Source organism: Oncorhynchus nerka, linkage group LG10 (genome assembly GCF_034236695.1).
Source record: "Oncorhynchus nerka isolate Pitt River linkage group LG10, Oner_Uvic_2.0, whole genome shotgun sequence".
Taxonomy (NCBI): domain Eukaryota; kingdom Metazoa; phylum Chordata; class Actinopteri; order Salmoniformes; family Salmonidae; genus Oncorhynchus; species Oncorhynchus nerka.
In genome coordinates this window covers 92,469,848-92,483,143 of record NC_088405.1, presented here as the reverse complement: position 1 = coordinate 92,483,143, position 13,296 = coordinate 92,469,848, and positions in this window count along the sequence as shown.

The window sequence follows — 13,296 nt, the reverse complement described above, 5'->3', positions numbered from 1 at the left end:
AAACCAATGTTTACATATGTGAAAGCAGCACATTTCTATGATCTGTGGTTAAAAATATGTGAAGAAGGTCATAAAATAGTGCTTCTCTGAGACATCGCAGGGTATGATTTAAACGTTTTTTTAAAAACTGTGATTTTCAAAACCTGCAATGAGTTTCTAGCCCAAAGGGAGGCCATTTTCTTACTCCCCACATCGTCGCTAATCTCATAGTGGTTGAAAATAAAATATATATTTAAAATGTTTTTACATTTGATGTCATTGGGTAGAACTTTTTTTACTTTGTATATTTGTTTCTACAACATGTAGAAATGTGTCATTTTCACATACGTTGACACTTGTATTGTGCTGGAGATAATGAAAATTAGGTTGAAAAGTGGTGGAGTTGCCCTTTTAAGAGTAGAGGAAGGAGACCCCTATTCATTTGTCTGAGGAAACCATGTCATGAATTATTTAGCATGACCTATTTGATGGATTCCAGAGAGCAGTGTTCCTCCGGTACGATATGGGCGTCCGCACTCCCCTTCATTATTTATCGATATAGACCGAACAAAAATATAAACGCAAAGTGATGGTCCAATGTGTGATGGTCCCATGTGTGATGGTCCCATGTGTGATGGTCCAATGTGTGATGGTCCCATGTGTGATGGTCCCATGTGTGATGGTCCCATGTGTGATGGTCACATGTGTGATGGTCACATGTTTCATGAGCTGAAATAAAAGATCCCAGAAATGTTCCATATGCACACAAAAAAAAACTTACATTTCGGTCATTTTGTGCACAATTTTGTTTACATCCCTGTTATTGAGCATTTCTCCTTTGCCAAGACGATCCATCCACCGGACAGGTGTGGCATATCAAGAAGCAGATTAAAGCATGATTCTTACACAAGTGCATTTTATTGATGGCAAGTTGAAAGCAAAGAGATACCGTCACGAGATCCTGAGGCCCATTGTCGTGCCATTCATCTGCCACCATCACCTCATGTTTCAGCATGAAGATGCACAGCCCCATGTTGCAAGGATCTGTACACCATTCCTGGAAGCTGAAACTGTCCCAGTTCTTCCATGTCCTGCATACTCACCAGACATTACACCCATTGAGCATGTTTGGGATGCTCTGGATCGACGTGTACGACAGCGCGTTCCTGTTCCTGACAATATCCAGCAACTTTACACAGCCATTGAAGAGGAGTGGAACAACATTCCACAATCAACAGCCTGATAAACTCTATGTGGTGGAGATGTGTCATGCAGCATGAGGCAAATGGTGGTCACACCAGATACCGACTGCTTTTCTGATCCATGCCCCTAACTTTTTTTTTCTGTGACCAACATGTGCACTTCTGCATTCCCAGTCATCTGAAATCCACAGATTAGAGCCTAATGAATGACTGATGTCCTTATATGAACTGTAACTCAGTAAAATCTTTGAAGTTGCTGCGAGAGAGAGAGAGAGAGAGAGAGAGAGAGAGAGAAGAAAGATAGGTGTTTTTTCCTCTTCAGTCACCATTGCCAGATATGGCCAATGTGTTGTGCAATTGGTTGCTGTCTGACTCTGTACTGATGTCCTTGAAATGGAATAGAGATCAATCAGAAGGCCTGATGTATTGGGTAAAATGAGGCACTACTGAATGCCGAGTCTTTCCCCCGGAAACATGTACCTTGATTACCAGCATTGAGATTTCAAATCAGATAAGAGCTTGTTGATTCTTGGGGATGAGAATCTTCTCTCACACCTTAGAATGCTGATAGCAGCAGGTATGTTTTCCATCCAGCTTCAGATGAATGACAACGTCTCCAAAAGAATCCAGCTCATCACACACTTTAATTGGCAGTAGCTCATAAGTGGAGATATCTGAGGACATGCAATGGCTTTGATTATCCTGGAGATAGCACTTGAATTTTTAAAAATCAGTGTAGTAATGAGCAATTCAAAGTCAATTTGCTTGATTAATTTGTATGCCTTAGTTGACTCAGATCATTTTTTGGCTTTTCTAAGATAAAAGCTCTCTCTCTCTCTCTTACACACACACACAAGTGCTGTAGGTTTTTTTCTGTGCTCTTTATGCTCTGTTTGAGATTTCTACCTGGGACATGTTTTCCAACTCCTTATAGTGAAGCGCAGGAAACAAGCGCAGCAAATGTGGTAATTAACTACAATGACCAGAATCCATTGAGCCCACAGCTGCCTGTTCTCATTGGTTCTTGCCGGGAAAACATGTGGGGCAGACAGACAGGCAGGCAGGCAGACAGACACTGAGGGGAGGAGAGAGAGACACCAGAGGGATAGAGAGCGGTTGCTTGGGTTACTCTCCCCAACAATACATCTAATTGATTGATAGTTGTTTATTGAGGAGTCAAAGTATGCCTTATCTACTTTGAAAAACCACTGAAATAGTGATTTCATCAGACAGCAGGCAACTAGCCAGCTAGGCTAGCCTACTAGCCTGAAGGATGTCTCTTTGGGGAGTACAGAGATAGATGGCTGGCTGGCTGCTAAATGCCTAACCAGATAGATGATGACTTGGAATAAAAGTAATCGACAACTGAAATATTTATATACACAACTGAAATATATATATACACAACTGAAATATTTTATAAACACAACTGAAATATATATATATACACAACTGAAATATATATATATACACAACTGAAATATATATATATACACAACTGAAATATTTTATATACACAACTGAAATATTTTAATAAAGTAATGTGAATAAAGGAGGAGTTATTAATATGTGATCTGCAGTAATGGGCAGTCACTAGCTTCATTGGGGTTTTATTAATGTAATAATAAAGTCATTATACTAAAAAAACAAATATGTAGTATACAGTACACAACCAAAATATTTTATTGAAGTAATGATGGTTAGAGCCTAATAAGTGATAGTAATGGGCCGTCACTACCATCAATTATTATGTGTTGTTACAGTATTGAACCCACAATGTATTTATAAAAAAAATAATACTTAAAACATTTAAAAAAGGAATTAAAAAGAGAACCCGAACAGGCCTCAAAAAGCACTGATCGCTCAGCATTAACTCACTCACATGCACACACACACATTGCGTATGCACTGCACGAGCCACTGTTTATGGAGGAAGACAGATCATCTGAGGATTGATAGGACAGCACCAGCACCATGTATCCTTAGACACCCCTGTGCTCACAGTTCAAATACATGCAATTTGTACTCATGTACCAACCTAGCAGTGTGCAAAGTCTCTTGTGCAAATACTGTGAAAGCAACATAAGCCAGGAACTTGCTACAGTGTAACCCTCAAGGGTTTAGGCCAGAAACATGATCTCTCTCCCTCAGATTGATCACCTACTCAACTCTCTGTCGTCCGGGCCCTGACTGGCCCCTGCCTGGCCCCTGACTGGCCCCTGACTGGCCCATGACTGGCCATGACTGGTCCATGACTGGCCCCTGACTGGCCCCTGACTGGCCCCTGACTGGTCCATGACTGGCCCCTGACTGGCCCCTGACTGGCCCTGGCCCCTGCCTGGCCCCTGACTGGTCCATGACTGGCCCCTGACTGGCCCATGACTCAACAGTATAATATATTGTCTGTATTTCCTTCATACATCATGTAACACACTCATACTGCAGCTAGTCTAACACTGCTAATTGTGTCCCGATGCTTTTGCCTTCAGTACTTTAGCCTAAAGTTAAGTCAATGCAATCATTTCCTTGTTTCAGATATTAGAATGAAAATCATTGTGTCTATTGACTTTTTTGGGCCCAATTATGTTTGACATTTTTTCCCTGTTATTGCTGTGGGTATATGTGTTGCTTTTTGGCTTCCTTTGGACGGATGTCAACACATTACCCACAGCTAAATCCAGACTATAGGAGCTATAATTGCCATTTTTAGTGTGGCGAAATAAAGGTACTTGAAACCCAGGGCTAAAATGAGGTGATTTTCTTTTTTATTGACCATCTTTTCACAGAAACGTTTTTAGTTGCTGACAGTAGAGGCTTTCATAATGTCAACCGTTTTCAGAGCTGTTGAACTTTTCTCTCTGGTTATTATCACACATACTCAGAATTCAATGTTACAGCAAAAAGTGGCCAATTGTCATACTTGAGTAAAAGTAATAGATAATGACTGAAGTAAAAGTTAGTCACCCAGTAAAATACTACTTGTGTAAAAGTATTTGGTTTTAAACATCCTTCAGTATCAAAGGTAAATGTAATTGCTAAAGTATAGAGTATAAAGTATAGAGTATAAAGTATAGAGCCCAGATCTCAATTCCATTGAGCACGTCTGGGACCTGTTGGATCGGAGGGTGAGGGCTAGGTCCATTTCCCCCAGAAATGTCCGGGAACTTGCAGGTGCCTTGGTGGAAGAGTGGGGTAACATCTCACAGCAAGAACTGGCAAATCTGGTGCAGTCCATGAGGAGGAGGACCAGATACTGACTGTTACTTTTGATTTTGACCTCCCCCACCCTTGATCAGGGACACATTATTCAATTTCTGTTAGTCACATGTCTGTGGAATTTGTACAGTGTATATCTCAGCTGTTGAATCTTGTTATGTTCATACAAATATTTACACATGTTAAGTTTGCTGAAAATAAACGCAGTTGACAGTGAGAGGACGTTTATTTTTTTGCCGAGTTTATTAAGGAAACCAGGCTGCACAATTTTTGTGTTTTTTATTTATTTACGGATAGCCAGGAGCACTCTTCAACACTCAGACATAATTTACAAAATAATTATTTCTGTTTAGTGAGTCCTCCAGGTCAGAGGCAGTAGGGATGACCAGGGATGTTCTCTTGACCAGGGATGTTCTCTTGAGTGTGTGAACCATTTCCTGTCCTGCTAAACATTCGAAATGTAATGAGTACTTTTGGGTGTCAGACAACATGTATGGAGTAAAAACTACATGATTTTCTTTAGGAATGTCGTGAAATGAAACTAAAAGTTGTCAAAAATATAAATGGTAAAGTACAGATACCCCCAGAAATGACTTAAGTACTACTTTAAAGTATGTTTACTTAAGTACTTTACACCACTGCTACTCATTCCAGTGAATTTCAACTTTAATATATATATATTCTCAACTCAAATATAATTGCGCTACTTGTGCTTGACTCTGAATGCTTTTCTGGCTAGTTTTTTGGAATGCATATGAAACATTACATTGCAAGAATGTTGATTTCAACATACTTTTGCCCTGTGTGCTATTTGATTTAATGTTATTTTCCTCATGGCACGTATCCATTTCATGTTAGTGTGTTCTGAGAATTGGCTTTTGTCTGCATTTCACAGGATGCACACAATGGACACACCTGACGACATAATATCAGTAAGCCTGGCTAGTGTCGTTCATCCCTAAGTGTTCTGAAAGAGTTCTGGAAGAGAGACTCAATTAGAACTCTGGAGAACACAACAAAGAAAACAAAGAAAGAGATGCCTGGAGAGAACAAGGCAAAGGAAAAGGCTTGAAGATCTGCTTGTTTGAAATGCTTGAAGATCCGTAAAAGAAATGTAACATGTTTCATTCAGTTTGGTTATGATTTAATAACTTTCCTCAAAAGAAATGTACATCTCATTTTCCGAGTCTTTCTTTGGCACTCAATGAAAGATGGAATGTTATGAACTGTTTTGGTTTCGTGACTGATGTTCGTGCCTGTTTGTTTCCTAGACATAAGAAATTGGATTTTGCTGGTTGTTTGTCTCATATTAATCTGAACCAAGCTGTCGCATGCATGATTATGAGGCAGGAGTACCAGACATCCAAAACATTTTTGTCACTTTGTTGTTAATCTGTTTCTAACCCAATGACAACGTTTATTCACCTGGTCTGTAAGCATTTGAAGATTATGAATGGTAAAATCCAAGTCACCTTAACCTCGGCATAGTATACACTAATTGAGTTGGTTGAGTGTGTACACTACAGTAGATCTAATTTCATTGCGGCTGAACTGAGACTGTGTGATGGACCAAGACAACCTACTCCGGTTTTAGAGCATTCAATTCAATCCGGAGGGATAGAAGGGAACATAATTCTAAATGTTTGGTTTATCTATTTCATGGTAACGTGCTGTTCCACTGACTGCATATCAAGGCGATGCTTACTGGAACATCAAGCAGCACAACTGTAATGGACTGCTGGGTGTCTCTGATAGACGTGCTTATTCAAATGCTATCATTCACTGTGAAAAAAAAACGATATAGACACTACGAGTCAAATATCTATATGTGCACTATATCGTCCCAAAATAATAATGCAATGTAACTACACCTCCCCCCCATCACTATTAAACACCACACTGTCGTCCCTAGGACAGACTGGCTGCATTGGGCTTTGAGAGTACATGGCACACAGTGACTGCCTGCTTTTCTCTCTCATCAGTGTTTCCTCCCCTCTGCTGTTTGAAGCTCCACTAGGCTGAGACGCGTTTGATCATTAACGGCAGGTTGTGAAGTCAGACAGGCGGGGAGGAAGTCATGCGTTCCAATTTTCACGGGTGCTTTTCTGGGAGTGAAGTAGGCTTTGTTTTTTACTCAGTACTCGAACTCCGTTAGTGAGTCCAGGACAGACTGGACCAACTTGACCCAGTTTTGGGCTTGTGTGTGATGTTGTCACTTGGCTCTCCTGTGAAGGTGGCTGCAGGTGGCAGCATCACTACAACCCACCGGGATATCAAACCCCTCCACTCAGGGAGGGGAGTTTGTCATGTCAGCAGTGTTCCACCATCTCCCCTGACAGTCCCCCTGTTTTAGTGCTCCTCTCTCCCACCTCGTCTCATCGTCAAAGAACATTGAGCAATAAACTTAGAATATGCTCATGTACGTGATTTTTCTAGATTGTTATCGTTGCTGTGCTGTTGCTGAATACATTCTGTACTGTTTGTCAAGTCTGGGCCAAGAACAATTTTCCCTCTGACAGAAAAACCAAACGTATCTGATTTCACAGTAGCTCCGGAGTCCTGCTTGCAGACTGAATAGTGTCGGGTAAAATGAATAGAATGGAAAGACTGTAACAGAGGGATGTTTTAATTAGCCCTTTTGTCTTTTCCTCTGACCTCTACATGTTCTCTGAACAATGCTGAGACAGAAACCAGAACACACCAACGTAACTCCACACCCGGTTTTTGTGTGTGTCTCCGAGGCATGCTTTGACAAATTCCCACTAATGGTTTCCTGATAATGAGGCCTCCTGGAGAATTGAGGTCTGAACTCAACTCAGCCCTGTGGAAAGGTCACAGCAGCTTCAGTGATGGCAGGTTGCATACAGGCCGTGGGGCCACTGCCAGAGGACTGATCGGTGACAGAGGGATGACGGAGAGAAGAAGAAACAAAGTCAGATAACAGAAGTTTAAAGTATTTTTTAGGTACATAGTATATACAGTTGAAGTCGGAAGTTTGCATACACTCAGGTTGGAGTCAATAAAACTCGTTTTTTCAACCACTCCACAAATGGACCAACTATAGTTTTGGAAAGTCGGTTAGGACATCTACTTTGTGCATGACACAAGTAATTTTTCCAACAATTGTTTACAGACAGATTATTTCACTTATACTTCACTGTATCAAGTCCAGTGGGTCAGAAGTTTACATACACTAAGTTGACTGTGCCTTTAAACAGCTTGGGAAATTCCAGAAAATGATGTCATGGCTTTAGAAGCTTCTGATAGGCTAATTGACATCAATTTAATCAATTGGAGATGTATCTGTGGATGTATTTCAAGGCCTACCTTTAAACTCAGTGCCTCTTTGCTTGACATCATGGGGAAATCAAAAGAAATCAGCCAAGACCCCCCAAAAAAGTTGTAGACCTCCACAAGTCTGGTTCATCCTTGGGAGCAATTTCCAAACGCCTGAAGGTACCACGTTCATCTGTACAAACAATAGTACGCAAGTATAAACACCATGGGATCACGCAGCCGTCATACCACTTAGGAAGGAGATGAACGTACTTTGGTGCGAAAAGTGCAAATCAATCCCAGAACAACAGCAAAGGACCTTGTGAAGATGCTGGAGGAAACAGGTACAAAGTATCTATATCCAAGGTAAAACCAGACCTATATCGACATAACCTGGAAGGTCACTCAGCAAGGAAGAAGCCACTGCTCCAAAAAAGACAGACTATGGTTTGCAACTGCACATGGGGACAAAGATCGTACTTTTTGGAGAAATGTCCTCTGGCCTGATGAAACAAAAATAGAACTGTTTGGCCATAATGACCATCATTATGTTAAGGGGGAAAGGGGGAGGTTTGTAAGCCGAAGAACACTATCCCAACCGTGAGGCACACGGGGGTGGCAGCATCATGTTGTGGGGGTGCTTTGGTGCACTTCACAAAATAGATGGCATCATGAGGACAGAAAATTATGGACATAAATTGAAGCAACATCTCAAGACATCTGTCAGGAAGTTAAAGCTTGGTCACAAATGGGTCTTCCAAATGGACAATGACCCCAAGCATACTTCCAAAGTTGTGGAGAAATGGCTTAAGGACAACAAAGTCAAGGTATTGGAGTGGCCATCACAAAGCCCTGACCTCAATCCTACAGAAAATTTGCGGACAGAACTAATAAAGCGTGTTCGAGCAAGGAGGCCTACAAAACTGACTCAGTTACACCAACTTTGTCAGAAGGAATGGGACAAAATTCACCCAATTTATTGTGGCAAGCTTGTGCAAGGCTACCCGAAACGTTTAACCCAAGTTAAACAATTTAAAGGCAAAGCTACCAAATACTAATTGAGTGTATGTAAACTTCTGACCCACTGGGAATGTGACGAAAGAAATAAAATGTATCATTCTGTTTACTATTATTCTGACATTTCACATTCTTTTAAAATAAAGTGGTGATCCTAACTGACCTAAGACAGGGAATTTTTTTAATCAAATCAAATTTTATTTTTTATTATTATTAAATGTCAGGAATTGTGAAAAACTGAGTTTAAATGTATTTGGCTGAGGTGTATGTAAACTTCTGACTTCAACTGTACATCTGTTGTCATTGATGTGATGGAATATGCAGGATTCTGTAATACACATTGGTATGACCTGTATTGGGCCTACATTTTCATCCTCCATTTTGTCAATTTATCCAGTGCTGTAAATAGATGACAGATGCTGAATAAGGACAGTATTGTTTGTGAATAGCTACACAATAATGATGTGAACCTGTCTTTCATAATGTTGACTCATACCTTGTATAATTTCCTCGTCTTTGAGTCTGGTGGGGATATTTTTATTTATTTAACTTTTTTTTTTTTAATCCCATTGAGACCAAGTATTCTTTATCAAGGGAGCCTGTACACAAATCATACAAATTTACAACATTTACAAATACAAAGCAAAAAATATACACAATATTTATATACTGTATCCAAACCCTTGCCAAGGCTGATCTGATTCATTACTACGCAGCCAACCAACAGTCCCAGTCACAATGTGCCCATAGGTTTGTTAATAGCACCAAATGGTTTTATGGTGAAAATGTTCAGTTGCAGAGACAAGAGAGAAGTGATTCTATTTCCATGCTCATGAACGAAAAATACCCAATTTTTCACATTGTGGAAAATCCTCAACGAAAATAGGGCAAATAATGAGATTGTGAAGGACACACGCGCGGTGTAAATTGTATAGCCAGTGCCTCGACTAGTGTCTGCATTATAATTCTATGGCACTTGGGAGAGGAGCGTGCAGGCCACTCCAGCCACTTGTGAGGGCTGTCTCATGGGGAATCTAATGTGTTTGGAGAGGATCTCCATTATCTCCAGGGGGGTGGGAGGCTGAGGTGGCCTGTGGAGCAGTCCTCTGGATAGGGCTACCATCCTCTCAGTTCCCCCTCCACTCAGCACTACCTCATACATCATTACAGGTGCTCCTCACAAAAGCCTCTCATCCAGCCCTGAGTGGGAGCCAACCTGCACACTAAATGAAGATGGCTGTTTTAACACATCAAAGCAATTTGGGCCGAAATAGTTCCTCATCATTCAGATCAAATACAATTTTATTTGTCACATGCTTAGTAAACAACAGGTGTAGACTAACAGTGAAATGCTGACTTAGGGGCCCTTCCCAACAGTACAGAGAGAAAAATATAGGAACAATTATAACACAAGGAAAAATACACAATGAGTAATGATAACTTGGCTATATACACTGGGTACCAGTACTGAGTCGATGTAAAGGTGTATGAGGTAATTGAGGTAGATACAGTATGTACATATAGTATCTAGGCAACAGGATAGATAATAAACATTTGCCGATATAGTTTTTTTTTTTAAGGGTCAATGCCGATTGGTTAACTATTTAACTAACTATTTATCAGTCTTATGTATTGGGGGGAGGGGGATATAGAAGCTGTTCCGGGTCCTGTTGATTCCAGGCATGGTGCATCTGTACCGCTTGCGGTGTGGTAGCAAAGAGAACAGTCCATGACTTGGGTGGCTGGAGTCTTTGATAATTATTTTGGGGCACCGCCTGGTATAGAGGTCCTGGTTTGCAGGGAGCTCGGCCCCAGTGACGTACTGGGCCGTACACACTACCTTCTGTAGTGCCTTGCGGTCAGATGCCAAGCAGTTGCCATACCAGGCGGTGATGCAGACAGTCAAGATGCTCTCAATGGTGCAGCTGTCAAACTTTTTGGGATATGAAGACCCATGGCAAATATTTTCAGCCTTCTGAGGGGGAAGAGGAGTTGTCGTGCCTTCTTCACGACTGTGTTGGTGTGTGCGGACCATTCCTTTGTGACACTGAGGACCTTGAAGCTTTCGACCTGCTCCATTACAGCCCGTCGATGAGGATGGGGGAATGCTCGGCCTTCCATTTCCTGTAGTCTACGATCAGCTCCTTTGTCTTGCTGACATTGAGGAAGAGGTTGTTGTCCTGGCATCACACTGCCAGGTCACTTACCTCCTCCCTATACACTGTTTCATCAGGCCTATCACCGTCGTATCATCAGCAAACTTAATGATGGTGTTGGTCGTGTGCGGTCACACAGTCGTGGGTGAACGGGGAGTACAGGAGGGGACTAAGCACACACCCCTGATGGGCCCCCCATGTTGAGGGGCAGAGTGGCGAATGTGTTGTTACCTACCCTCACCACCTAGGAGTGGCCCGTCAGGAGGTCCAGGATCAAGTTGCAGACAGAGGTGTTCAGTACCAGGGTCCTGAGCTAAGTGATAAGCTTGGAGGGCACTATGGTGTTGAGAGAGCAGTGTGCAATGCAATAGAGCTTGTGTCATTTGAGGATCTGTTGAGGCCGTATGTGAATTGGAGTGGGTCCAGGGTGTCTGGGATGATGGTGTTGATGTGAGCCTTTTAAAAGCATTTCATGGCTATAGATGTGAGTGCTACAGGGCGATAGTCATTTAGACAGGTTCCTTTGGTGTTCTTTGGCACAGGGACTATGGTGGTCTGCTTGAAACATGTAGATATTACAGGCTGGTTCAGGGAGAGGTTGAAAATGTCAGTGTAGGCACTTGCCAGCTGGTCTGCGAATGCTCTGTGTACGCGTCCTGGTAATCTGGCTGGCCCTGCGGCCTTGTGAATGGTAACCTGTTTAAAGGTTTTACTCCCATCGGTTAGATCACACATTCGTCCGGAACAGCTGCTCTCATGCATGGGTCAGTGTTGTTTGCCTCGAAGTGAGCATAGAGGACATTTAGCTCGTCTGGTAGGCTTGCGTGACTGGGAGGTTTGCGGCAGGGTTACCCTTTTTAATCCTTGATAGATTGCATGCACTGCCACATCCGACTAGCGTCAGAGACGGCGTAGTAGGGTTTGATCTTAGTCCTGTTTTTTTTCACCTTTATTTAATTAACCAGGTAGGCCAGTTGAGAACAAGTTCTCATTTACAACTGCGACCTGGCCAAGATGAAGCAAAGCAATGCGAGGAAAAACAACAACACACATAAACAAACGTACAGTCAATAACACAAAATTAAAAATAATAATATAATCTTAATCCTGTATTGACACATTGCCTGTTTGATGGCTCAGTGTATATATATAACTGTAATTGTCCTACAGTAGTAGGAGCTAGCGAAAACTACTGGAAACATACGATTTCTTTCACTCAAATCAGGTCAGTTTTGTTTTGCATTTGATGAAGTAGACAGGGAAAACTAAAAGAGAGGGTTTAGTAATCACGCTGGTCCACCCAAGTTACCCCTGAGGCTGTGCTCAGGTCTGCCACAGCTGGGCTGCTTCCATCCTTCCAAACTCACGGCTCTCTGAAAGGTAAAAATACTCTATCCTATCTCCAAGAACCTTTGCAAAAGGTCAAATAGATAGAATTGCTTAAGGCACACCTGAGCATCTGTGGGGGGATTAGAGATATCTTAGCCTGAAGTTTGGTACAGAGAAAAATTGTCTTGAATCATCAAAAGGAATTATTGAAACACTGAAATGAAAATAACATGTAGTGAGAAGGGAGAGAAACTTTTACTGCCACTCGGTAATCAATCAGTGAAATGCCATACATGTTTATTGAGTTCTCACCTTGAAGTAGCAGCTTTAGCTCAATTAAATGCACTTTTACCAGTCTGTCAGTTACATGACTCACTAGGCTCCAACAAAGACACTCTCTGTTATTCTGGTTCCCTAGCCAGCCTGCTATGTGTCTCTCTGTCTGTCTAGCCAGGCTACCTCTGTTCTTCCAGAGACTACCGCCAGTTTGAGTGCCTGAGGGCACATCACAGCTCAGTTGATCCACAGCAAATCCTCAGGTACCCTCTACCTCTACCCACTGGTCTCTTTCTATTTTGAGCTCTCTGCACCATAACCTGTCTTCCTCTCCTCTCCCTCTTTCTTTTTCCTTCCTCACATCCACTTTCCTGCACTATCCCTTGTTTCCTGACAGGCTGCCCACTTCCACATCCTCGTCCACATCCTCTTTCACATCATGTTCATCTTCCATATCCTCTTCCTCATATTCTTCCTCTTCCACATCCTCTTCCTCTTCTACTTCCACATCCTCTTCCTCTTCCACATCATGTTCCTCTTCCACACCCTCTTCCATATCCTCTTCCTCATTCTTCCTCTTCCACATCCTCTTCCTCTTCTACATAATTGTCCTCTTCCACACCCTCTTCCATATCATCTTCCACATATTCTTCCTCTTCTACATCCTCTTCCACTTCCACATAATTTTCCTATTCCACACCATCTTCTTCTTCCACATCCTCTTCCTCCCTGGTGCATGTTCTCCCTTTTTTCCATCTCCCCTTTTCTCCAGTAATTTCCCTGTTGGGCTAGCTCCTAACTCTCCCCACCCCTGTTGGGCTAGCTCCTAACTCTCCCCACCCCTG